The sequence below is a fragment of the Mustela lutreola genome, chromosome 1 (genome assembly GCF_030435805.1).
Source record: "Mustela lutreola isolate mMusLut2 chromosome 1, mMusLut2.pri, whole genome shotgun sequence".
Classification (NCBI taxonomy): domain Eukaryota; kingdom Metazoa; phylum Chordata; class Mammalia; order Carnivora; family Mustelidae; genus Mustela; species Mustela lutreola.
The window spans coordinates 259,052,390-259,078,819 of record NC_081290.1 but is presented as its reverse complement, the minus strand read 5'-3'; the positions used below and the strand labels follow the sequence as shown (position 1 = coordinate 259,078,819).

Genomic DNA, 26,430 nt, shown 5'->3' with positions numbered 1-26,430 from the left:
AATAGATTTTATTATTTATTTATAGTGGTTTTAGGTTCACAACAAAATTGAAAGTACACATTTCTCATATACCCTCTCTCCCCACATGTGCAGAGCCTCCCCATTATCAACATATTCCCTTAGAATGGTAAATCTGCTACAATTGATGAACCTACACTGACACATCTTACCCAGAGTCTGTATTTTACATTAGTGTTCACTTTTGGTGTTGCAAATTCAGTGGGTTTGAACAAATGAATAATGATAGGTATCTGCCATCATAGTATCTATCATACAGAATAGTTTCACTGTCCTAACCATCCTCTGTGCCCTGCCTTTACATCCCTCCTTTTAACTTAAACCGTGGCAACCACTGATCTTTTTACTCTCTCCATAGTTTTGCCTTTTGCAGAATGGCATAAAGTTGGATTCATACAGTATGTAGACTTTTCAGACCGGCTTCTTTCGCTTGTAATTATGCGTTTAAGTTTCCTCTATGTAATTTCAAGGCTCGACTGCTCATTTCTTTTTACTGCTGAATAATATTCTGTTATTCGCATCTACCACAGTTTGTTTATCCACTTACCTACTGAGGACATCTTGGTTCTTCCCAGTTTTGGCAGTTATAAATAAAGCTGCTATAAACATCTGTGTGCAAATTTTTGTGTACACAGAAGTTTTCGACTCCTTTGGGTAAATATCAAGGAGTGCAATTTCTGGATTACATGGTAAGAGTGTGTCTGGTTTTGTATGAAATTCCTAAATCATCTTCTAAAGTGGCTGTACCATTTTGCATTCCCACCAGCCATGACTGAGAGGTCCTATTGCTTCATATCCTTGCCACCCACTTGGTATTCTCAGATTCTGGATTTTGGCTCTCTTAATAGGTGTGCATTGTTATTCCCTTGCTGTTTTAATTGGCATTTTCCTGATGACATATAATGTGGAACACCTTTTCATATGCTTATTTGCCATCTATATATCTTTGGGGAGGTGGCAAGGTCTTTGGCCCATTTTTAAATCAGGTTGTTTGTATTCTTACTGTTCCTACGGAGTTTAAAGAATTCTTTAGACATTTTGGAAAACAGTCCTTATTAGATATATCTTGCAAACATTTTCTCCCAGGCTTGTCTTTTTATTCTGAGACACTACATTTTCATTTCTCACTATTTGTAATTGATTCTTTTTAGTATCTACTTGCCTTAGTTTTAGTTTTGACTTTTTTCAAATTTTTATCCTTTATGAATAAGTTATCCGTTTATTTACCTGTCATAGTATCCTAGAAGACTTATTTCATCTAGACTGAATTCATGTTTCATTGTTTTATGCTGTCTTTATTGGCATTTTATATTTCATATGGTTTGGCATTTTGAATTCATTTTAAGTGGAAGTTGTTGGGGTTTTTTCCACTTTCACCTTTCTTCTGTGCCCATGCTTCATTGTCAAGCAGTTTGATGATTGTCTTCTTGACCTTACAGGAAGCCCAGAACCCAGTCTTTCAATGCATGTTGGAATTCCTAACAACAAGGCCATGCCCTTTTTTTTTACACCCTTCACTTATCCATTGACTTTCTGCAAAATCATATATCCAAAGCAGTGGGTAGATGTTGTTTTCTCCCCACATCCCCTCCCAGCCTCTTTTCTTAAAAAAAAAAAAGCCTTTACTGAACCTCTGGTTATGTGGAACATCTTCATCCTCATTGTCCCACAGGAACCAGAATCTCAAAAGTCTATCTACCTCCGTTCTTTGGAACTAGCAGGCCAATAACTATAATCCTTTCTTATCTTTGAAATTATTTATCTTGGCTTTGATCTTGACTATGTTGTTTTGATTTTATTTTCTCCTTTTTAATTTTACCTATCATTGTTAAAAATTTGAAACAGTGCAAAGTTGTCTTGGTGTGAATAGCTTCGATAAAATCACATAACTCTAAAGTTCTGTATTTAAAGCAAGTTAAATTATGGTCAGTATAAGAGGATCATAGTACCCACCATGCCAGACTTGTGGTTGGAGTAGAGATTTATGCACCAGGTACCTAGGTTCATAGTCTTAAGTGCCTTGTATTTCTTATGGCTCACAGATTGAACCACTTTTGTGATTTTTGACACTGTGATGCACTATAAAGGCAGACTCAGAATTCAGTTACTCTATTTCTTTGCCTATATCAAACTGAAGCAAACTGGAAATCTAAAAATGATTTATTTAAAAGCAAATACCATTTCATACTCCTAAGGCTCAACTTAAGGCTATTCTTTTATGGAAAAAAAAAAAGCCCTGAGAGGCATAAAAAAAGATGTGCTAACTCTGACATATCCTGTCTGATGATGGTGAGCTACAGTCTTTTAAAGATTAAAATGAATGGCTTGTCTAATTTGCTCTCTTCGTATTCATTTCTTTCCTCCCAACTGTTTTATTTTTATCCCACCAGTCATATAACATAATTCTAGCCCTCTGTCTTACTTTTGGTAATTTCAGTCTTATTTTTCTTAATGTGACCAAACCCTTTCTGATTTAATGCTTCATCTTGGTTTTTTGTTGGTTTTTTTTCCCCTCTCCCTCTCCTGTCTTTTTTTTTTCTTTTAAAGATTTTATTTATTTGACAGAGAGAGACATACAAGCAGAGGGAGTGGGAGAGGGAGAAGCAGGCTCCCCAGAGAGCAGAGAGCCTGATGTGGGACTCCATCGCAGGACCCTGGGATCATGACTTGAGCCAAAGGTAGATGCTTAACAACTAAACCACTCAGGTTCCCCTCCCTCTCCTGTCTTTGTTCATAGTTTGGGCACTACTTTTACTTTTTTTAAAAGATTTTATGTATTTGTTTGACAGAGAGAGAGAGAGAGTGTGCAAACAGAGGAAGTGGCAGGGAGTGAGAGAGAGAGGGAGAAGGCTCTTGCTGAGCAGAGAGCCAGTGTGGGGCTTGATCCCAGGCCTGTGGGATCATGACCTGAGCTGAAGGCAGATGCTTAACCAACTGAGCCGCCCAGATGCCCCTGGGCACCACTTCTTAATATATTTTTATTTAATGATTGATTATTTTAGTCAAGATAGGTGAAAAAGGCACATGTCAAGAAATTTCAAGAAACTATTTTGGGTCCGAATGGTGATTGTGTATATTGTGTATATTGTGACACTTTCTTCCTAATTTGAACATCTCATTTTCTAGACTTGATATCTCTTTAAATATTCAATACTTTCTTAAAATGTTCAAGCTATAAGTGGGTAATTTGACAGAGCTTCAACTTTTACAAAATGACCATATAGAAAAAGTATATAGCTGACATATATTTACTAATTATGTTAATATATTATTTGATTTTAATAACACATGAATTTTAATTTAATATTTAATATATTATGTATTTTATATACTTGTTCAAGAAGAATTTGAGTCAGCATACAATAAAAGATCCAAAAAAGTCATTGAAATAATAAATAAACTAGCAGGAGACATATTTATTTATTTCTTTATTCATCGGTCATTTATTAAGTACTGTCTAAGTCCAGCGATAAAACAATAAAGATGATAGGCCTGGTCCCCACTCTTAAAGATCTTGCAATATAATAGAGCTGACTGACAGTCATTTGATTTTGTGAAGTATGGAAAATGTGTTTATAGGGCATGTGTAAGGAAAGCCTGACTGGAGGAGATTTGGGAGCCAGAAAGTCTTTCTCTTAAGAGCAAATAATGCAAGGGGTTCCTGGGTGGTGCAGTCTGTTAAGCGTCCAGCTCAGGTCATGATTCTGAGATCGAGGCCCATGTCGGGCTTTATGCCCAGCATGGAGTCTGCTTGAGATTCTGTCTCCCTCTCCTTCTGCACCTCCCACTCATGTTCTTTTTTTCCCCCTCTCTTTCTCAAATAAATAAATAAATCTTTAGGAAAAAAAGAGCAAGTAATGCTTACTTTGGTGTACTGATCATATAATTCATAGAATGCTTGAGAGTTTGACACGTCATAAAAAGTAAAATGCAAAATTTTAAATAAGTATTATAAAATAGCAGAAATCATATAAGATAGGTGTTAGTGGTCAATGATAGAGGTTGTCCATCATTTTTACTTATTTTAATAAATTTCATTACCTTATATCTTGGAATAACAGACGAGGTATAGAAATTACTGAAGCAATCTATCTAAACAAAATCATCAGAAATCATGGTTTTTTAAAAACAATGATGCTCTTTAATGTGAAAATTAGATATTTGCTTGAATAGATGAATAAAATAACTAACCTTATTAATTTTCACATTCATTATAGCTCTAACAATTAAATTGACTTGTATTCCTTTTAAACTTGTTGAATTTCTGATCATTATGACATGAAGGAGAATTTTTTCCTTACTCAAAAAATTATATTATTGCCATTATGGTACTTTTCCCTGTTTTTTCAAAAATCCTTTTACTTTTTCCATTTAAAATTACTAAATATGTTCTGTAATGCTTGTCACACATTAATGTCAATGACTCTAAGCTATGTTTAAGTTATCCACTGGCATCTAGTAATTATCCAGAACCATGAAATGCAAGGCAGTATCTTCTGATGTGTAAAATTTCAATCCTGAAGAGAATTCCTTAATTTAAAATACATCTTTAGATAGTTTTAATTTAAACTTTTTTATATTTAAAAATTATAGATACTTTCCTTAATTAAAGTTCTCCTTTTTATCAATAGTTTACTATGGCCCTATGTCTCCAAACAAATTAAAAATTGTTAGAGAGATGGCATAAATATTAAATTTTTATTTCAGGTCATTTCTTAAAGCTCTTAGATTTTCTAAGCAAAACTTTTCATTGTATAAAGACATCAGATTCCTTGTAAAAGAGGATTAGCTCTGTATGTTAAAAGAAGTCATTTTGAGCAAATTATCTCATATGGAATTTGTATTGGTATTTTGTAAAAACATGTACCCCTCCTATGTGATGAAAGGACATTTTGAAATAATGGTTTTGTCATGAGAACATTTTAGCTAAATTTTATTTTCTGTCCTGTTTTCAACTAACATTAAACAACCCAAACACTCAAACCTGAGAATTGTGTTGGTATCAGACACAGAGTATGTGAATTCTGATACCTTTTCATCACTTGTACACTAGGAATTCTATTTTTTAAATGATATCCTGCCAGCTTTTTCACAATCCATTAATTCCTGGATCAACATCAGAAGGAATGTCAGAGCAGAGTGAAATTCTTGTAAGACACAGATGTCAGGATCAAAAGTCAGAGGCATTCTCAGAGCAGCAGGGAAGCAAGCTTGTTAGACTTTAATCGGAACAATTAGTATCTGCCATGTGACAGTCTCGATACCCTGTCTTATATTTCTGGTAAGTTCCAGGCATGCTGAAAGACAAAGTCTTCTTCCAAATTTGATGGAGAATTTCACGAGCTTTTGGTCTGATTATTTTTAGCCAGGATTCTTAGGTTTTGTTGAGCCTCTCCAAATTTCCTTAAATGGTAAATTATTGATGCACTTAGACAAACTTAGGTTCCAACTTATTATAGAACTAATTTTCATCTTCTCTGAGTGCATGTAATACAAAGTGACTTGTTTTAAGGATGTTTCTAATTGTTAGTACTCAAGAAGCTTTTACAGCTCTTCTATAATATCTCACAGAGTGAGAGCTTTTACAGCCTAGTTCCTGATTGCTCCAGTGGATGCTCAAAAATTTGTGAATCATTGATGAAGGAAAAAGTAATTAAAATTGGATGTTGAGATTTTAGTTAAAGAATTTCTTTGAAATCAGCTGTTTTATTTGTTTATGTCTTCATTAAGCCAAAATCGCCTCCTTTGAATAAGAAATCAGTTAACCAGTTGTTTTCACTATATGTTGTCAATAAATTAATTTCATTCATTTTTTTCAATAATAAGTTGATTTTTGCAGTCATCTCTTTTGTAAAAAAATTATAATTATTTATTCAGAGGTCAGCTTTAGAACAAACTTAAACATCAGGAGCTATAAGTTGAGAAACATTTCTGGCAGTGAGGAATGGTTTTTAAAGTTGGGAGCAGTAAGGAAAACATTTGAGAAGATCCAGATGCCAAAATTATCCCTATTGTGATAGGATTGATTAGTTCACTATTAGTAGAAAAGGGCCACTCTTATTGGTTAGTGAAAATTGTAAAAAAAAAAGGGGGGGAACCATGGATGAGAGTACGGATTAAAAAATACAGAAGGAGGATAGAGAGGAGGCCACCAACATGGGACAGGAATAGTGATAAGACTGGCAAGTGGTAGACACTTTAGTGGTAGAGGTTTGGCACCCTTCCCCTCTCCATGAGTCTCCCATATAAGGATAATGTTATATTTTGATGTGATCTGCTATTTTCTCAAAATCATTTAAAATGTGAAAAATGCATCTTTAGAATTCATGTTTTTATTGTTCTAGAACACTAAGTAAAAATATTCACTTGCTAGCCAAAAATTGCCTTCATTGGCTACGATCATACTTTTCAACTAAAATTGTTACCTTAGACATTTTTTACGTAAAATTCTGAAACTGACAATGAGACAAACTTATAGTTGAATGAATGGAACACTAACTAAAACCATAATGGAAAGTAGATCCTGATTAACTCCATGATAACCCTTAAATATATTCTTCAGTTGTGGTGGCAGATTATTGTGTAGCTTTGCTATGTGGCGAATAACAACATAAGGTTCTCAGTAATACTTAAGGGTCTTATTACTGTTCATTTTGATGATAATGATGACAAAAAACAGTTGTAGGATTCATAACTGTATACTTCATTAAACACCTGCCCATAGATCATACAATTAGTTCTCATAAGAAAAGTGAAGTAAATATTATTCAATGTTTGGGATGGTGAAATAGGCTCAAAGTAGTTAAATATTCAAGATTGCTTGACTAGTAAGTGCTGGGCCAGTACTGAACACCATACTCTGTCCATTGTGTCATTATTTCCTCAAATGGTACAGGTGTGGCAGAAATGACAAAATGACAACCAAAGATTGTTCTACATCAATAAAAAATATTAAATACATTACAGGGCACACTAGGGTGAAATTGCCATTAAAATAATGCTTGTGGGCCTATTTTGATGATTCAGAGCAGGCTCACAATATAGCATTCATTAAAAAGTAAAGTTATAGAACAGAATTAAAATCTATTTCTATGTGTAAAGGAAAACATATAGTGTTTTTGCCCATAAGTTGTAGGATAATGGGTAATGTAAAAATTTTTTCTTTTCTTTTCCTTTTTTAGATTTTATTTATTTGACAGAAAGAGAGAGAAAGAGAGCACAAGCAGCAGCAAGCAGCAGAGACAGAGGGAGAAAGAGGCTCCCAACTGAGTAGGGAGCTCTACATGGGTCTTGATCCCAGGACCCTGGGATCATAATGTGAGTCGAAGGCAGACACTTTAACCCATTGAACCACCCAGGCATCCCTGTAAAATTTTATTTATGTTTTTCTAAATTTTCCAAAATGACCATGTAGATTAACCAGAAAAAATTACCCTAAATAATAGCTATTTAAATAAATTCATATTAGTTGAGTTGGTGTCATCAGAAATTCTAGTAGAAAACTTTGGGGTAAAATCTTGAGTGTATGATCACTTATCAGTTAGAAATGTATTTCCAGTGTACTGGTGTGACATAGCAAGAGACAATCTTGTCAGAAGGTAAGGGCATGTGGTATGTTGAAAAAAAAAAAGAATTACTAGTGATTATATTAAAGAACTTTAGTCTTTAAAGACTATTTTGTAGCTAAATGACCATAGTGGTGCTAGGACTAAGTATATCTGATGTATTTTTCCAACTCTTCTTTTTTTTTTTTTTTTTTTTAAGATTTTATTTATTTATTTGACAGACAGAATTCACAAGTAGGCAGAGAGGCAGGCAGAGAGGGAGAGGGGGAGGCAGGCTCCCTGCTGAGCAGAAAGCCTGATGTAGGGCTCGATCCCAGGACCCTAGGATCATGACCTGAGTGGCAGGCAGAGGCTATAACCCACTGGGCCACCCAGGCACCCCTCTAACTCTTCTTATTGGTTCTGTGAAAGACCTTGAAGATTTTCCCATTAATGTTAGTATCAAGAGCTGCCCCAAACAGGCCTGACTCTGCACTCCTGTCCAGTTCAGTTCCATTGTTTACAGTCATCAACTTGCTACATGTGTCCTGCTAAGAATTGGCATGAGGACTTTCTCAAAGTACTTTTTTTTTCTCTGTCTTAGAACCATAAATTCAGGCAAAACATTTTAATCCACAAAACCTGGGTGGTATCAAGTAAATCATTCTTTGTGTTGAGTAAGCACACTCAACAGATTAAACTATTTTCCTGGTTGTTTTCACCAAAGGGCTAGTGAATGACTTTCAGTGTCTGGTGTGATGGTCCTCTCTGAAGGAGGCTGAGGCCATTAAAGGGTAATGAGGCATTTACCTGGTGGCCTGTATGCCATATATTTATTTTTTTAAGGAGAAGGAATCAATCTCTTTGTTAAACATATTTATTGGTCATTTACTCTCTGTGCACCCTGCACAAGGACTATTCATAAGAAAAAATTCAAAAAATGAAATCACAGTCTGTGCCCTGGAAGGGCTAAGAATTCAATTAAGAGAAGTAAGCCACATACTGATGTGAGAACATATATATTACTTTTTATGATCAAATGCAAATTGATGTAGCATAAGCTGCACTGTTGTTGAGAGATCAGCACAAAGGCAGAGTTTGCCTTTATCACTCAAACTATGAAAAACCTGAATCACTTGTATGTCTTCTGCACAGGGAAAGGACCTTTTTATTTGCCTTATATTTCTACTATACTTGATCCAGTGCTTAGCATATGGCAGAAACGCAACAAATGTGTGCGTAATGAATGACTTAATGAATAATTTCTTGCTCTAATAAAAATTTCATAAGTCTTTTAAATCTACAAGTTCTTTCTTTCTCTTCCTTTTTTTTTTAAACAACCTTCAATTCATATATTGATTGAACAACCTACTTCATTTGACCTCAAGAATTTCCTACCATCTGTTTTGCTCATTGCATCCTCACGGTGTAGTTCAGCCTGTTTCTCTGTTCTGTGTATTTTGTATAGATTGGTCACGGATCCAGAGACTTTATCAAAGTAAGGTTCTGATTTTTTGGCAAAATTATAGGTGCAGTGTGTTCTTTCATGAGGAGGCACGTATATCTGATTGTCTCTCTCTTTGTGATGTTAGCAGCTGTTGATGCCCCAATGCTTGGACCCATTAAGTCATTAGATTTTGCAACTAGTTATAATAGTTTGTTATTTAATAATTAATATGATTCCACATAGAGACACTTCCCCACCTCTGCTAGTTAGTTACTCAGTGGTAAGGGAAGATGAATGCTCAATTCTTTTATTTACCAATTTTCTTAAAGATTTTTAAAATTTATTTATTTATTGGGGCTCCTGGGTAGCTCAGTTGGTTAAGCATCTGCATTTGGCTCAGGTCATAATCCCAAGGTCCTGGGATTGAGCCCCACATGGGGCTCCCTGTTTCTGCCTTCTTCCTCTGCCCCTCCACCCTGCTCATTTTCTCTCTCTTTCTCAAATAAATAAATAAATGAAATCTTTTAAAAATGTATTTAATGTACAAAGGAGAACTGCAGCTGTTGTTAAAATCTAAAAAAGAATAATGAGTTAACTTTCTATATTCCTATTAACCTTCTATTTTACCTTTCTTTCTTGGGCCTAGAAAGATAGTAACAAACAGACAAGACCACACCCTTAGAGGCTTATGGTCAATTTTTACTGATCAGAATCCTAGAAACCCTATCATTCTGGTCTTACAACCCAAAATTTGAATAAGCATTACTTTCAAAAGATAGAGAGCTGTATCACTTTCTCGTGACCCAAACACTTAGATGTAGCATTCTCTTAACTTGTTTAGTACTTTGATTCTATGCTGTGGAGCCTGTGACCCTGAGATGTAGTGAACAGCTAGAAAATTTCACGCCCCTTAACCTTGTTTATGGAATCCTCAAAATAGCTTTCTGTTGTTCGTGTTTTCCAGCCATCATAACTTCCCCTCAAACACTTCTGAAGTTCTGGCAGGAATTTAATATTACTCTTGGAAGCTCAGATATAGCATTTTATTGTCTAGTTTGAGATGCTTACAGGGGTGGAAATGGGTATGCCAGAACATGACAGAGTTTTGGTGCAAATAGGATTGTTCTTTGTGTCCTCTTTCTTGTTGCTGTAACTGGCCATGGAAACTAATAAACTGGCACATGGTAGGAGGAGGAATTAACTTTCAGAATCTCACTACCATAGAGTAGAAAGGTAATAGAAAGGTGAGAAAATCAATCAACAAATATTCACACATGCATTCATTCAATAAACATTTACTGGCAACTTAGTGTGTAAGTGTGCACCAGTACTTATAGTGTTAGCAGTGAAATATATGAAAATGAAAGTTTTGGACCCTAGCCTGAAATGCTCATAGTTAGGAGAGACAGTCCTGTAGATAAATATATTCACTATGATATAACAATTGCTATAGTATAGATCTGAACAATGTGCTAAGGTAGCACAAAGGAAGGGGTAACACATTGTGTGTGCGTGTGTGTCTCCACGCATATTAGGGAAGGCTTGCTGAAGACATGATTTTTTTTTTAAAGATTTTATTTATTTATTTGACAGAAAGAGAAATCATAAGTAGGCAGAGAGGCAGGCGGGGAGAGGGGGAAACAGTCTCCCTGCTGAGCAGAGAGTAGGATGCAGGGCCAGATCCCAGGACCCTGAGATCGTGATCTGAGCCAAAGGCAGAGGCTTAACCCACTGAGCCACCCAGGCGCTCTTGAAGACATGATTTTTAAACAGAACTATAAAGCATGATTAGGCCTTAGGAAAGGTAGAGGGGTATTCCTGCCAGAGAAATGGCTATGTCAAGGAACAGAGGCTAGGTGGGGCAGTGTTATACAGGATCTCTAAGTATGTAGTTGATATAGTTGGGTATATAGTGGAAATATCATAGTTCAGCAGCTAGAGATGGTGGGTGGGACACACAGCTAGAAAGGGAAGCAGACACTGGACGAGTACATCCTTCTGTGTCATCCTAAGGAGTTTTCCCATGATAGGTTTTAATTAGGAAGTAAAAGAATTAGATTTGAACTTTTAAGAGATAAATTATCAATATGAGAGAGAATAAGTCAGAGTGGTCTAATTTTGGAGGCAGAGAAAATAGTCAAGAAGTCACTATATTAGTCTAAAATGAGAACAGATGAGGAACTGCTTTTATATGGTGAGAGTGAAGTTTAAGACAGGGAAGAATTTAAGACATTTGGAGAGTTAGAGTTGGTGGAATGTTGTAATTGGCTGAATAGAGAAAGGGAGAGTGTTGTCCCTGGCTTCTGGTTTGTGTGATCAGATTAGATCATTTGCCCATCTAGAGAAGCCTCTACTTACAGAGGACCTACCATATGCTGGACATGCCAGGATATACATTACAGTTGAAAATATAGCCCCTGCTTATTTACAATATATGCATCTTTACAAAAGCTTATACTGGACAGGTGGAATGGAATGTAAGGGGGCTGTCAGATGAAGGAAAATGTCTGGTCAAGAAAAGGAACATAGATGGGAGTGATTATGGTGAAATCTCAGTATCTGAGAAGACCTATAGACAAAGCCTTCTCTTGCTCCATCCTTCATCCCTTCACCTCTTTGCTTCAGTTGAAACCTAATAGTTCATGGATGTATCATGGTCTGTATTTGGGTTTGCTCTTTTATTCACCACCTGCCACTGCTCTCCCCACTGCTCACTATGTGAGGAAGACTGATGAACACTGAGTCCATCCATCGATCTTGATCTTGTCCCACCACCAATCAACAAAATCCTTTTTTTTTTTTTGGAGTTCATACTACTCATCTACAGCACCTTTCTCATACATTTTGTCATTGTAAATAGACCTCTAGAGCACTCTTGTATCTTTCTTAATATTTGTTTGTGATTAAAAAAAAAAAAGAAATTATGAAGGGACACCTGGGTGGCTCAGTCGATTAAGTGTCTGCCTTTAGCTGAGGTCATGATCCCAGGATCCGGGGATCAAATCCCGTGTCAGGCTCCCTGCTCAGCAGGGAGTTTGTTTTTCCCTCTCCCTCTGCCCCTATCCCTGCTCATGCTCTCTCTTTCTCATGTGCTATCTCAAATAAATAAGTAAAATCTTAAAAAAAATAAAAAATGAAGATTTATCATTAAAGTGGGAAGAAAATTGAAAGACAAATGATAGACTAGAGACTAGATTTGTAGCATACATAATGAAGGCCTAATTTCTGAAGATACAGAGCCCTTTCAAGTCAATAAGAAATAGGTGGGTGGTAGAAAAACAGGCCTAGGATATATATATATAGAGAGAGAGGGTTTACAGAAGAAAGGAACACAAATGACCATTAAAATATTGAATGATATTAATTGAATGGATAGATAATTTTAAAAATGAAAATCAAAATATGGTATAAGTATTCACCTAACATTATGATAATGATTAAAAAGATTGCTCATACTTAGAAACCTAGAATTGGTGAGAGTGTGAGTAAATAGATATTTCCCTACCCTCAGAGTGGGAGTGTAAAAATAGGGCAAATTTTTTGGAGGGTGATTTGCCCTTTTATCAAAACAGTAATTTCCTTTAACAAGTATTTAAAGCTAAATGTTCAATGTCATTTATTAGAGTAGTGTTTATAAATACAAATTGGAAACAACCTAAATGTCTATTAACAGGCAACTGTGTGTATTAGATAAATATATCAAGCTAAATATTATTTTGAGCATTGATGAGTTGCATTTATACAGTGATTGACATGATCTTGAATCTATTGTTACTATTTGCTTTTCTATCAATTTTTGCAGATTAAACACATTCAATATTTCGCTCCTGATCACAATCTTTGCTTGAAATGTGGAATGATGCTGAAATCTGATAGAATGGGATAGAATTATACTCTTATTTGGTGTCTTTACAACTCTTAGTCATCATTCCCTCATGTAGTAACCAGTTTTGCCAATAATTTCTAGTCATTAATATTGCCCATCCTTTCCATTTTAAACATATTTTTTGAGAGCAGCTGTGTGTCAGTCACGTACTGTTCAGCCTCGAGGACACAGGAGTCAACAAGACAGATATAGTTCCATCCAGTCTCTTGTTGCCCTTACATTCAGATTGACATACTTAGCTGGCATTAGATGCTGTGCTGTTATATTCTTTTTATTTATTCAACAAATATTTATTAAGCACCTTATGTATCAGACATTCTTCAAAGCCCTAGAGGACAAGATAGATGAAGTATGCTCAAACAAGTTCCAAACTTTTACATTCTGGGTGGGTTGAAGTGGGGGGACCATGGCTCATGCAGGTTGGAAGTAGGGAATAGTCACATAAACAAAGAGTTAAATAAGAAAATGTTCGGGACTGAATTAAATGTTGTCACTGTTTAATCTTAGGCTCCCTAGAAAACAGAGCCTAAGATAAAAGTTTCCACGATAATGTTTTATTATGATACCAGGGAAGAAAGAGAAAAAAGGAAGAGAGGCAGAAAAGAAGGGAGAGCCAGTGCTAAGAGATGAATTACTTAAGTGGCCAAAGGTTTTTAACAATCAGATACTTGTCTTATAAGGTGTTTCCAGAAAGACTGCATGAAGTTTCTGCCTTTTAGAACAGCATATAGAAGGGTGGGGTAATAAGGCTGAGCAGTTGATTTGTTGATTCCTTACCATCTTCATTCTCTGCTAACTGCCCGGGCAGGCTTTGGCAAAGCCAGACGCGAGTCTGGTCTAACTGGAAGGAAAGTGGCACTGCCTATGGGGCTTGTTGACCTATAAAGGCTATAGTGGTCATAGTGGTCAGAGCTTTATTTTGGGAGGAACTGTAATGAGTGGTCACTAGGGCCATTTTGGCAAGGCAAAGATACGTGTTTTTCATGGGCCTGTGGTGGGGCATAAACTGGACCCAGTGCAGTTAATTTACACAGTGAATGGCTAGGTCACTAGACAAGGAGGGCCTCTTTGAGGAGGTGATATTTAAGCCAAAACCTGAAGGACAATGATAATCTAATTCTCTGCAGGAATATGGAACAGGTAGTACAAAAGACCCCAGATAATGTGAGCATGGAGTGTTTGGAAGAAACAACAAGGAAAGTATGTCTCGGTAAGGAAGAGAGTGGAGAGGACTGAGCTCTGAGAACACGCAGGGGCCAGGTCATATGAGGCTAGTAGGCAGCTGTGGAGGAGCTGGGATTTTATGGTAAGTGTGACGGAAAGTCTTTGAAGCATCTTAAACTGGGGAGTTAAAGGCGCTGATTTATATTTGGGAAGATCCCTCTGGATCTTCTGGAAAGAATGGATAAAGGAAAGGAAGCAAGGAATCCCTGAAGCGGTACACACTTGAGAGCTTCATCAAAATGGGAAAATGAAGGGCATTTTAGCACCAATTTGCTATATCCTTAGTTGTTGTTTGCCTTTAAATGCTGAATACATTTATTGAAATTAGCAGTGATGTGGATGCTTTCCCTTGAAGCTTCAGGTTTAACATATTAACAACCTCAGATTACCTGCTAAACATCCCAAGCTCCTCCAAGATGATCAGTTTGAGGCAGCTGGTCTTTTGCATTGCAGCTCTGATCTTCAGTTCTTGAATTCATCCAGTCTTCTTTCCTTTTGACAACCAACCAAACACAGTGTAGAATATAACTTGTGATTGGCATCCAAATGTTAAAGCAAGGCAGATAACCAGGTTTTGACATATTGTTATTTTATTTTCCACACAATTGACTGCCCTGACAATGAGTCTTAAACCTTCTTGCAGATTGCTGAGCAGAGTTTTGGAAGCTAGTGCTTGATGTTGAATGATGCAGATCATTTAATAAATAGGAATATTTCTCCACTGATTCTCACCACACATCTTGGTTGTGAATTCATCACTGTTGTTTATTTGCTTCATTCAGATTGTGTTAATCAGGATTTTCAATTATAATACACAAAATCCAACTGGCTTCTTTAAACCAAACCAAACCAAACAAATAAAGTATTGAAATGATTGAAATGATAGCAAATCAACAGAAGATGGAGGAGGAGGCTCCTCCATCTTGTCTTTGGGTTACTCACTCCAGGTGGAAGATCCAGGTAGGGGCATCTGAGGGGCTGAATCTTGCTCATGTGTCTATACACTGTGCTCCCAGGAAGGGCCCTCCCCCTTGGCCTTTATGGGAATAAGACAGAGCACTTCCATCCACCAATAGTGGACTGGAGGGGGAATGCTCTCTAAATTACCCCTAAATTGAAAATCAACTTGAATATTGGATAATTTTTTAAAAGAAGAAAAAAAGAAAAAAAAGAGAGAAAAAAGAATTCACTACAAAGTGTTCCTAGTACCTAGGTTAGTGCTTGCATTTGATAGCCAAAAATATTTTTAAAGGAAGTAGCTAAATTTTATTATAACTTCAAAGTCAGCTTATTACTGTGGTAATTTCCCCATCTTGAAAAAATGGTGTGGTTTATTTGGCCACAAAACAGAAATCTAACTACAGTTTTCTTCATCACATATAATAGCTAAAAAGAGCTATTTGTCTTTAACAAAACTTAAAAGTTGATAACTTTAACCATCAAAAAGCTATCTTGGAATTTACCCCCCAATTTTCCTCTTAAAGTTTTTGGAAACATCAATAGGCAAGAATTCTTGGGAATTTCTTCAGCAGTGGGGCTTCTTTATATTCCTTGTGATTCAAAAAACTATTTCACTCAGGAAGTTTATGGGTTTTGTGTCTATGGGTTGATAATTTGTTTAGGAGCTTTCTAAACTGGCATGGCACAGAGTATCACATTTTGAAGAGGAAAGAAGTACCGAATCTATTTCTAAAAAATAACATCTGTGAAATTGTGAATAAAATGATAATCAGATTATGAAGACCACATGATGCCATTTCAAAATGTATTTTTATACAGGTAGCACATTCATGAGGTTAATAAGACTGGATTTTCCTATGACAAATATGCACATCCTAACTTGATGACAGTTTCATCCTATGTTCTTTTTTTGGCTGCCACCTGTGGCTATTTAGAAAGGTGTGTGCCTATCCCTCTGCCTGTGTGTGTGTGTGTGTTTGTGTGTGTGTGTGTGTGTGTGTGTGTGTGTGTGTAGCGAAGCATGGGGAAATCTTGTAGAATTTATTATGGTAATTTCATATTTTGAACAAGGTTAATGACAGTTGTTGAGAAAGTGAGGCTATTCCAGGTATCTAGGCAAGCCTATTGCCCAGTAAGCTAAATTTTTGTTTATTTTCTGTACATCTACCTTAGTGGCTTGCTGTCTGCCAGTTAAAGTAGTTCCTGAAGGCAGGTTGGAAACTGTCTGATTTATGCAATCCGAGATAAACTTTAATTCATTGAAATGGAAGATGTTATAGGAAGAAGTGTTGGAGAGTTTGAAATTCCTTTTTGGTTATTGCATTGCAATAAGTAAATAATCAGTTTTGATTTTTATATACTCACCTTAAAATGTGAAATTCTTATTTTTATCGAATGCAGCATAAATACTATTTCTAGTTGTACTGTACCTGTGTAAGTGAGCTTCAGGTGATAGAACTTTGTACATAGAGTTAATGGGCCCACTCTGATTTTTTCTCACTTTATTATCTTCAAATCACACTTAACAAAGTACATTTACTTTCTGTAGTTTTTATTATAAAAACAAAATATATTTCCAAGTTTAAAATTGTAAATCATCTTCTATCCTTTAGGCATTGATATATAATCTCCATGGCCACTTATTTTTCCTTTTGAGAACTGAGTGGTGTAGAAAGTTGGATTGATTCCTTCTCAGTTCTTCCAGTTCTAAAGAGTCTGTGATTCTGTTTATATGTGCATCATTTCTTTGGAATTTTATCACTTGTTATTAGTATGTGTGACTGGGAGGTCCTTTAATTGGTAACTACTAGTTTATGGACTTCTTTATACTGATATCAGTAAGTAGGTATAATGTGGATGGAAAATCCCATTTTCAATTTAGTCTCATTAATCTAACAATGAATGGCCTTCTCAGGAATTCTCTCTAGTTCATTTAGAAATTAATATGTAACCCCTAGTGTTTATTCTTTTTTTTTTTTAAAGATTTTATTTATTTATTGGACAGAGAGAGAGATCACAAGTAGGCAGAGAGGCAGGCAGAGAGAGGAGGAAGCAGGCTCCCCACTACGCAGAAAGCCCGATGTGGGGCTCGATCCCACCACCCTGGGATCATGACCTGAGCCGAAGGCAGAGGCTTAACCCACTGAGCCACCCAGGCACCCCCGCCTAGTGTTTATTCTATAATTAAAATAATCTTAGAATTCTTGGATTAATCTTTTAAAAAAGAAATTAGAAAAGAAAAATCTAGGGGCACCTGTGTGATTCAGTCATTAAGCCTCTGCCTTTGGCTCAGGTCATGATCCCAGGGTCCTGGGATCAAGCCTGGCATACGGCTCCCTGCTCGGTGGGAAGTCTGCTTCTCTCTCTTCCACTCCTCCAGGCTTGTATTCCTTCTCTTGCTCTCTCTCACTCTGTCTCTCTGTAAAATAAATAAATAAAATAAAAAAACTTAAAAAAAAAAAGAAAAAAAAAACCTGGCTAATAGATATTAGAAGGTATCTTGGATATGAGCTTTAGTTGATAAGGGAAAGATATAATTTTTCAAAATTATTATTAAGAAGCATAATAAGATCTATAATTATATCTATATATACATATAGATATGCATATCTAAGCTTTTTTACACCTTTTACATGATGGAAATCTGTCACTTTGACCGTCAGGTTTTTCATTCATTTCATTCAATCATTTTTTTTCTCTTTTATCAATTACTCTTTCTTAATATATTATATAAAGTGAAATATGCCAAATTAATTTCTCACAGAAGAATAAATCTTTTGAGAGTTCATGAGTCTTTCAACTATATCTATCTAGAGTGATTATTAGATCAGTTTAAATGTCTATAAGTTTACTTTGATGGGCTACAATTTGTCAGTACTATACACACAAAAGTTATTTAAATGAAAGAAAACTTTCCCCAAAACCTTCTTTGATTTAAACTTGATTCTGGTAGTCACTAATTCACTTTGTCTAATAGTTCAGGCTCTCTGCTCTTCAGACTTCATATGATTACATTAGGAGGCCCCTGGTGATTGGTGAGCCATGTGACTAGTTCTGGCCTATAAGTCATAAATAGAAATAATGTGTGTCACTTCTAAGATGGGGCCTTTTATTTCCTGTTAAAGACCCTTCAGAATTATTCTTTACTTTTACCACTGTGATGGGTGAGGGTGGTGGTTGCTCCATCATTTTGGGTCCTGAGTAAAGACATACAGTGTATCCAGTCAACCTGCAATAGATATGTAAGGTGCAGAGAAAAATAAATCTTAGTTGTTACAAACCAAGGATTAACTAACTACAACCTGTGAGCCAAATCCCATCTGCAACATGTTTTTGTAAATAAAATTTTATAGAAACACAGCCATGCTTATTTGTTTATGTATTGCCAATGGCTGCTTCCATGCTGTAACACCAGAATTAAGTAGTTGCAACAGAAACTGTATGGCTAGCAAAATTGAAAACATTTATTATCTAGCTCTTTAAATAAAAAGTTTACCTACCTCTATTCCAGTGATGTATCCAGTGGTCTTTTCTTTTTCTTTTAAATTTTTTATTTTTTATAAACATATATTTTTATCCCCAGGGGTACAGGTCCGTGAATCGCCAGGTCCGCACACCCCACAGCACTCACCAAAGCACACACCCCCACAATGTCCATAACCCCACCCCCCTTCTCCCAAGCCCCCTCCCCCCAACAACCCTCAGTTTTTTTTGTGAGATTAAGAGTCACTTATGGTTTGTCTCCCTTCCAATCCCATTTTGTTTCATTTATTCTTCTCCTACCCACTTAAGCCCCCATGTTGCATCACCACTTCCTCATATCAGGGATCAGGGAGATCATATGATAGTTGTCTTTCTCTGCTTGACTTATTTCACTAAGCATGTTACGCTCTAGTTCCATCCATGTTGTTGCAAATGGCAATATTTCATTTCTTTTGATGGCTGCATAGTATTCCATTGTGTATATATATATATCATCTTCTTTATCCATTCATCTGTTGATGGACATCTAGGTTCTTTCCATAGTTTGGTTATTGTGGACATTGCTGCTATAAACGTTCGGGTGCACATGCTCCTTCGGATCACTACGTTTGTATCTTTAGGGTAAATACCCAGTAGTGCAATTGCTGGGTCATAGGGCAGTTCTATTTTCAACATTTTGAGGAACCTCCATGCTGTTTTCCAGAGTGGTTGCACCAGCTTGCATTCCCACCAACAGTGTAGAATGGTTTCCAGTGGTCTTTTCTTATGGGTTGCTTCTAAACTGTCTTATCAGGATGCTAATTTTCTCGTCCTCACTTATCTAAGTTCAGCTATTGAGACTTGGATCTCAGTACCCTCTTGGACCAAACAAAGAGTGGGTATAAAGCAGGCAATAGAAATCTTAGATCCTGAAATACTGTAGCCTTTAGGGAATGTGGTGCTGTTTTATTGTTGAGGTGGCTAGATCAAACATCAGATTACAGAGTATGAAATGTAAATGTTTTATTGTGCCTATCTCCAAGTAAATAGAAATTAAGATGTTTTATTCAAGGAATATTATTATTCTTTTAAAAATAAGGTATAGGATTTGTCAAAGGGGTTGGAAAACAGAAGGTTCAGATGTCCTAACTAAATCTGGACGTGATGATAACTCTGACCATAATAATTGCCTACTTTCTACCCTCTACCTTTACCCTGGAAGTCTTCAGCATGAACACGTGTTCCATATTTTCCTTTTTGGGACTCTAACTTACATTGCTTTGACCCAGGGAAAGCAAGAATTCTCCTTAACCCAAATATTTGTCTCAACAAGACCCAGTTTGGTTGCAATCCTTTCCTTAAAGTCCTCCCTTATTTCTCCCTTCTGTAAACTTCTGCAGTGATATATATATATATTTCTTACATCATGTATACCTTTCTCCTTTGAGCTTTCTCCTTTGTTTGTGTGTGCCTTATATCATTAACTGCAAAATCATGAGGGCACAACACATTTGTTATAATTTAGCACTTAGTACAGTATCCTGAAATAATAAATATTTGTTGAATAAATGAATGAATAACTCAGCTGCCCTTTTCAGTGTGGTAATGCTTTAAAAAAAATATTTGAAGGGCGCCTGGGTGGCTCAGTGGGTTAAGCCTCTGTCTTCGGCTCAGGTCATGGTTTAGGGTCCTGGGATCGAGTCCCGCATCCGGCTCTCTGCTTGGCAGAGAGCTTCCCCTCTCTCTCTGCCTGTCTCTCTCTGTACTTGTGATCTCTCTATCTCTGTCAAATAAATAAATAAAATCTTAAAAAATTTTTTTTTGAAAAAAAAAATACGAAAAAGAAAGTAGGATGAAGACAATGTGACAGTCATTCTCTGGCCTGCTTCTCTGTTTTATAAAGAGCTTGAGGTAAGGGCCTTGCTCTGAGTAGGTGCTCAATTCTATTTGAACTGCCACTTTATATTATTTTGCTTATTAAACTTATCTGGATCTACCTCCTCAGTGTCCCATAGTCATCAACATGGTCTTTTATTCTTTTTTTTTTTTAATTAACATATAATGTCTTATTTGCTTCAGGGGTACAGGTCTGTGAATCATCAGTCTTACATAATTCATAGCACTCACCATAGCACATACCCTCCCCAATGTCCATAAACCAGCCACCTATCATATATATCATATATATATGTATATATATATATATATATATATATATGATACCTATAAGTGTGTGTGTGTGTTGATATATATATTAGACTGGTAAATAGAACAGAGCCACACACTTGATTTTGGGTGTATTTGGTCTGTTAGAAGAAACTGCCTCCCAAAATTTTGAAGAAAAACATATATATACACACCCACACCCACACACACACACACACACATAAGGGTAAACACGAAGGGATGGAATATGACTATAAAGATGAAAATTTAAAAAGATTCTAAAAATGGAATTGATAAAAAGTTGGTTGAAAAAAAGAAAAAAAAAAGAGGAAAGAATGTGATCAGCCTGGAGACTAGAACAAAGCCATATGCTAGATTTAGGGTATATTTTGATCTGTTAGCAGAATCTGTATCCCAAAATTTTAAAGAAAGAAAAACTTATGTGTATACAAAAAATAAAGTTAAGTACAATGAAGGGATAGAGTATTACTATAACAATGAAAATTTTAAAAGATTTTAAAAAAGGTATTGTAAGATAAAATAGTTAAAAATGTTGAAATAGGAAAGAGGAAAAAATAAAAAAAATAGAATAAGAAAAAATAAAATTAAAAAAATTTAACTTTGAAAGACTAAGAAATCATGGGGGGAAAAAGCCATGAATTCTATGTGCTGTATTCCCATAGCTGTGAAGTTTTGCAGGACTCATTGATTGGTGAACTTGGTCTTGGCTCTTGGCTGGATGTTCTTTTTTTTTTTTTTTTTTTTTTAAGATTTTATTATTTATTTGACAGACAGAGATCACAAGTAGGCAGAGAGGCAGGCAGAGAGAGAGAGGAGGAAGCAGGCTCCCCGCTGAGCAGAAAGCTCAATGTGGGGCTTGATCCCAGGATCCTGGGATCATGACCTGAGCCAAAGGCAGAGGCTTTAAACCACTGATCAATTCAGCCAAGGCACCCCTTGGCTGGATGTTCTTGCTGATCTTCTGGGGAAGGCATCTGTTGGAATGATTCTCAAGTCTTTGCCCGAGGTGAAATTGCCAGGGGCCAGGCTAAGTAATCTGCTTGTGTTCGCTTTTGGCAGCTTTTGTTCCCTGAATGCTTTCCATACAGCTTTGGAGGATGGGAATGAAAATGGCAGCCTCCTAATCTCCAGCCCTATAGGAGCTGAGAGCTCAGGGCCCCATTCCTCATTGTGGCCTCAGAGAAAAACAAAACTGTCAATCTCTCGCATCACCCTGGTCTCTGGCCCTGCTCTGTGCTCACCCTGCCTGTGACCAAGCATTTCTATCTCTGGCACACAGCCCCATTTGGAGTCTCCAGACCTGGCAGAATCTTGCATGCTCCGGTATCATTCCTCTCAGAGGAGGAAGGAGGGGGTCTCCACGGATCTGCCACTTATAGGGTCCCTGCTTGAAAAGCATTGGCCCAACTGTGCCTTGGATCACAGTTTAAGGTGACCCCGGACTGAGAGCCCTGTCCTCGGCTCTGTCTCTACACCTGGCTTCCCCACTCTGACACCTGGGAACTCTGCTGCAGTCAGGCATCCCTGGTCTTTCTGTGACCCTACAAGGTCCATCCCTTCACTTAGCCTCTGGAGTGACGTCCCTCAGTGGAGCAGACTTCTAAAAGTTCCAATTTTGTGCTCTATGCTCTCTCACTTGCTGGGAGCCAGCTTCTCCCCCTGAGGTCTCACTTCCCTTATGTCACCTCAGATTCACTCTCCACAGGTCCTACCATCCAGAAAATGGTTGCTTTTCTGTTCCTAGAATTGTTGCTCTTCTCTTCGATCTCCTGTTGAGTTTGTAGGTATTCAGAATGGTTTGATATCTACCTGAACTCCTGGGACCTGATGTTATTTAGGTCTCCTACTCCTCCACCATCTTGCTTCTTCCCTCTGTTTTATTCTTTTAATCCTCAGTTTCAATATTTCATTGTCTTTATTCAATCAGTAATAATTAACATTTATTAAATGTTTGTTACATGCCAGGTAATATCTGTATCTATATCTACATATATGTATTCTCATTAATCTTTGCAACAACCTATGAGTAGGTACTGTTAATTCTTTCTCACAAATGAGAAAACTAAGGCTTAAGTAACTCCCTAAGTAATGCTACTACATAGCTGGTAAGTGTAAGGACTGTGTGAGTAACCCAGTCAATTTTTCTCCATAGCTCACTCTCTTTGTAAAGAACTGCTTCCTAGATGGAGTTCCTTTACTTTTCTCCATTGTTTGTACTATAATAAGTCTGGTTTAAGATATCAGTGTACATGTAAGCAACTAGTATTGTGCTGAGGGCAGGGATATACCATAGAGCTATAAAACCATGTTCTTTTAAGAGACCTGTACTTTAGTTGGCAACAGAAAATATACAGACATCACATAATTAGTGATAATGTGATGAGCACTCTGTAACAAGTACTGAATTGGGTCGTACAGACAAACCATAAATTCATAGATTGTTAGAGTCAAAGGAAGGGAATTCTGAGGTCAACTAGATCATTGTGCTAGTTTTACAGATGTGCAGCTGTACAGCATATAGTGAGGTGCTAATTGTATGATACAGAAAAAGAACAACCAAAGGAGCTTAAAGACATTGTGCATAGGTGGGTGTATCAAACGTAGTTGGAAGAAAGGGAGACTGGTGTTGATAGTTGTCATCAAAGAATAATTCTCAAAGGAATCAGATTTGATTTCAAACTCAAAGGATGGGTAAGTTACATTGAGGGTAGTTTTGTAGGTGCGTGTGCACATGTGTGTATATGAATACACACATACTCAGGGAGTCATTTGAATAAAACTGTGAGGTGACTGGAGAATAAGATTTATTCTGTATGTTTGTTCACTGTTGTATCTCCAGCCTTGATTGGTGGTGATAGGTAGGGATTTTAAGAGATACTGGGACTCAGTTTTGTTTTTGTATTCTTTTTAAAGCTCTCCAGATAGTTCTAATGTGAAGACAGGATTGAGAACTATGGAAAATTTTGGGCAAAGTGTCTTTTCATCATGTTACCTTTTAGTAGGGAGCTAAGACATACAAGAGTAAAATAAGTGTGATGATTTGTCTATGGTCAGTGCTCTATAGACAGAAAATTCCATAATGGAAGGATTTGAGATGAAATGACATAGGTAAATAAGCAGGATGGAATGATCATTTAGAAAGCAATTATAGTAATCATGGATTAGAAGATGGAAGCCTATCCTAGGGTGATTTTTCTAGAAATAGAAAAAGTATAATCTGAGAATTTTCACAAAGGCTTGCTAACTGGTAAAATGTAAAAAATGAGGAAAAAAGAAGAGTCTGAGAAATTAAGTGGTAAATCCATGACAAATGACATTAAACTTATTAAACTTTTTCAGGATGATGTTTGGAGTATGAAAACAATATTTACTAAAAAACTAACTCTTAACAAGTCCACATTTAAGACTAATGATTTTTTGATGATGTTGGAATCTCATTTTGACTTGTGGTAAGAGTTATTTTCTGTTGATATATTTGCTTGGACATCCAATGATTTTTTTTTTTAGATTTATGCTTCAATAAATTTATGTCTCCTTTTCCAACCACTTTCTCATCACTAATGGAGTGAAATATAGTTGCATAATAGTTCTACTTACAGAAGTTCCACTTACAGAAATTCATGGCATTCACTTCATGACTATGTTAATTAGTGTTAGATTTGACTGCAATATCATAGACAACCGACTTAACTGTGGCTTAGGTCATGAGATGAGAAATCTGGAGATAGATAGTTGCTGACATTAGTTCAGGAGCTCAAGGATATTAAAGCTGAAGTGTCTGAGAATCTCTGGTTTTCCTCCCATGACCCAAAGACTACTGGAACTCTAGTCATCATGTATATTCCAAGGACCAAGATGGAGAAAATATGATAGAGCCTAATGTGTTTTCTTGGCAGTCCCACAATTTGCATTTATATCTCTTTATCCATTCCTGTTTGCAACCAGGAACATTGTTCATGATTCTGTTAGTGAGAAAGTCAAATAGGCTAACCATAATTCTGTCCCCCACCACTCCCTCTTCCTTTTGTAGTTTATTTGAAAAAAGAAAACATGTGTTAAACATCTACTGTGTGTCAGGAAGCATAGGTTTCACAGTGAATAAAACATGATTCTTATTTTCATGGAGCTTAGAGTATGGCAGGAGAGTGAGAAATGAGGCAAACAATAGCACACACATTTAGTTAATTGAAGGTGTGGTAAATGATACAGAGGAAAAGTTAAAAAGCCATTTTACTTATTTCTTATATTCCTTTTTAACATTTTATTTCTTATTTTAAACTTATATTCTCTTTTTGTAAACTACCTTAAATTATTTTGAAACAAAGCAGTGATATTATTAAATACATATATTTAGTCTACAAATAAAAATGGTAGGTCCACTTTTATTTAATCTGTTTTTAATATAATTTTAAAGATCCAAGAAGGTATTAAAATTTAATTATAAACTATGTTTCTCATCCTTTAATGAAATATCCCATCTCAATGGGCTTTGAGCATTAGTGAAAATCAAGGTCTAGAAACATTTTAAAAGCCAGAAAACTATGGGAAATCTTGAGAAGAATCACATTGAAGTTTGTCAGTAACTGAAAGGTCTGAGATTTCTATCCTATTTGCAAGCCAAAAATTAAATTATCACAGCTTCATGGATGCTGGCAGAAGACACAAGACTCCTGGGTTAGAGACCAAGGGCCCAGAAAGAGTCATGAACTTAACGTTCACCTTGACAAGTTTGATGGGGACAATACAGAGTGGTCCAAGTGGACACTGTGTACATAGTAAGTTTGTGTCGTAGTTGAGGAGACCAAAGATCGGAAATCCTTAGTCTTATAAGGGGATTGTAGATCCTCCTCAATTTATGATGAGGCTAAATCTTGATAAATCCAAGGAGGTTGAAAATACTATAAATAAAAAATTCATGTATGCACCTAACCTACAGAACATCATAGCTTAGCCTAATTTACTTTAAATATGCTCAGAACACTTATGTTAGCCTGCAGTTGGGCACAATCATCTAACACAAAGCCTATTTTTCAATAAAGTGTGGAATATCTCATGTAATTTATTGAAAGTGGAAAGTAGTTGTATGGGTAAGAATGGTTATAAGTATATCAGTTGTTTACTCTAATGATAGCATGGCTGGCTGGGAAATGTGGCTTGCTGCCCTGCCCACCAGCACAAGAGGATCATATCCTAACACATATTGCTAGCCCGGGAAAAGATCCAAATTCAAAATTTGAAATACAGTTTCTGCCAAATTGTTGCATGGGAGACCATGAAGTTGAAAAATTATTAAGTTGAACCACCTTAAGTAGGGGATCCTCTGTGCTAGCAATCCTGCCCAACCCTTGTCCCAGAGAAAGAGAGAGCTATTATCTTGATTATCCTATTCAATAAATAGATTTTTGCTCTGGAAGAAGACACCACCTTTATCTTCCAAGGGTGTTCACTGTACAAGCATCCTTGAAAAGATTGTCTAGAACAAAAGCTGTCAGTGCCTCTTTTCATAACATGTGCAGATATATTAGAGAAATCCATGGAGAATTGTTCCCCAACAAAGTCCTGCCCATCAACATTGTCAAATACCAACTGTAGCAGAGATTTTGCTCTTTGGCTGAAAAATAAAAGCTACCATAAAATCCTGAAATTGTGGCAGTATTCTTGTAAATAATGCTTCAGTAGAAATATCAGAAAGTATAAATAAC

At 36.4% G+C, this 26,430-nt stretch overlaps 1 protein-coding gene across 5 annotated transcripts in view; it reads left to right on the top strand.

Annotated features, from left to right (window-relative positions):
- Positions 1-26,430, top strand: part of DCDC1 (doublecortin domain containing 1) — a 439,498-nt gene that overhangs the window by 133,123 nt on the left and 279,945 nt on the right. The gene's annotated exons all lie outside the window — the stretch shown is intronic.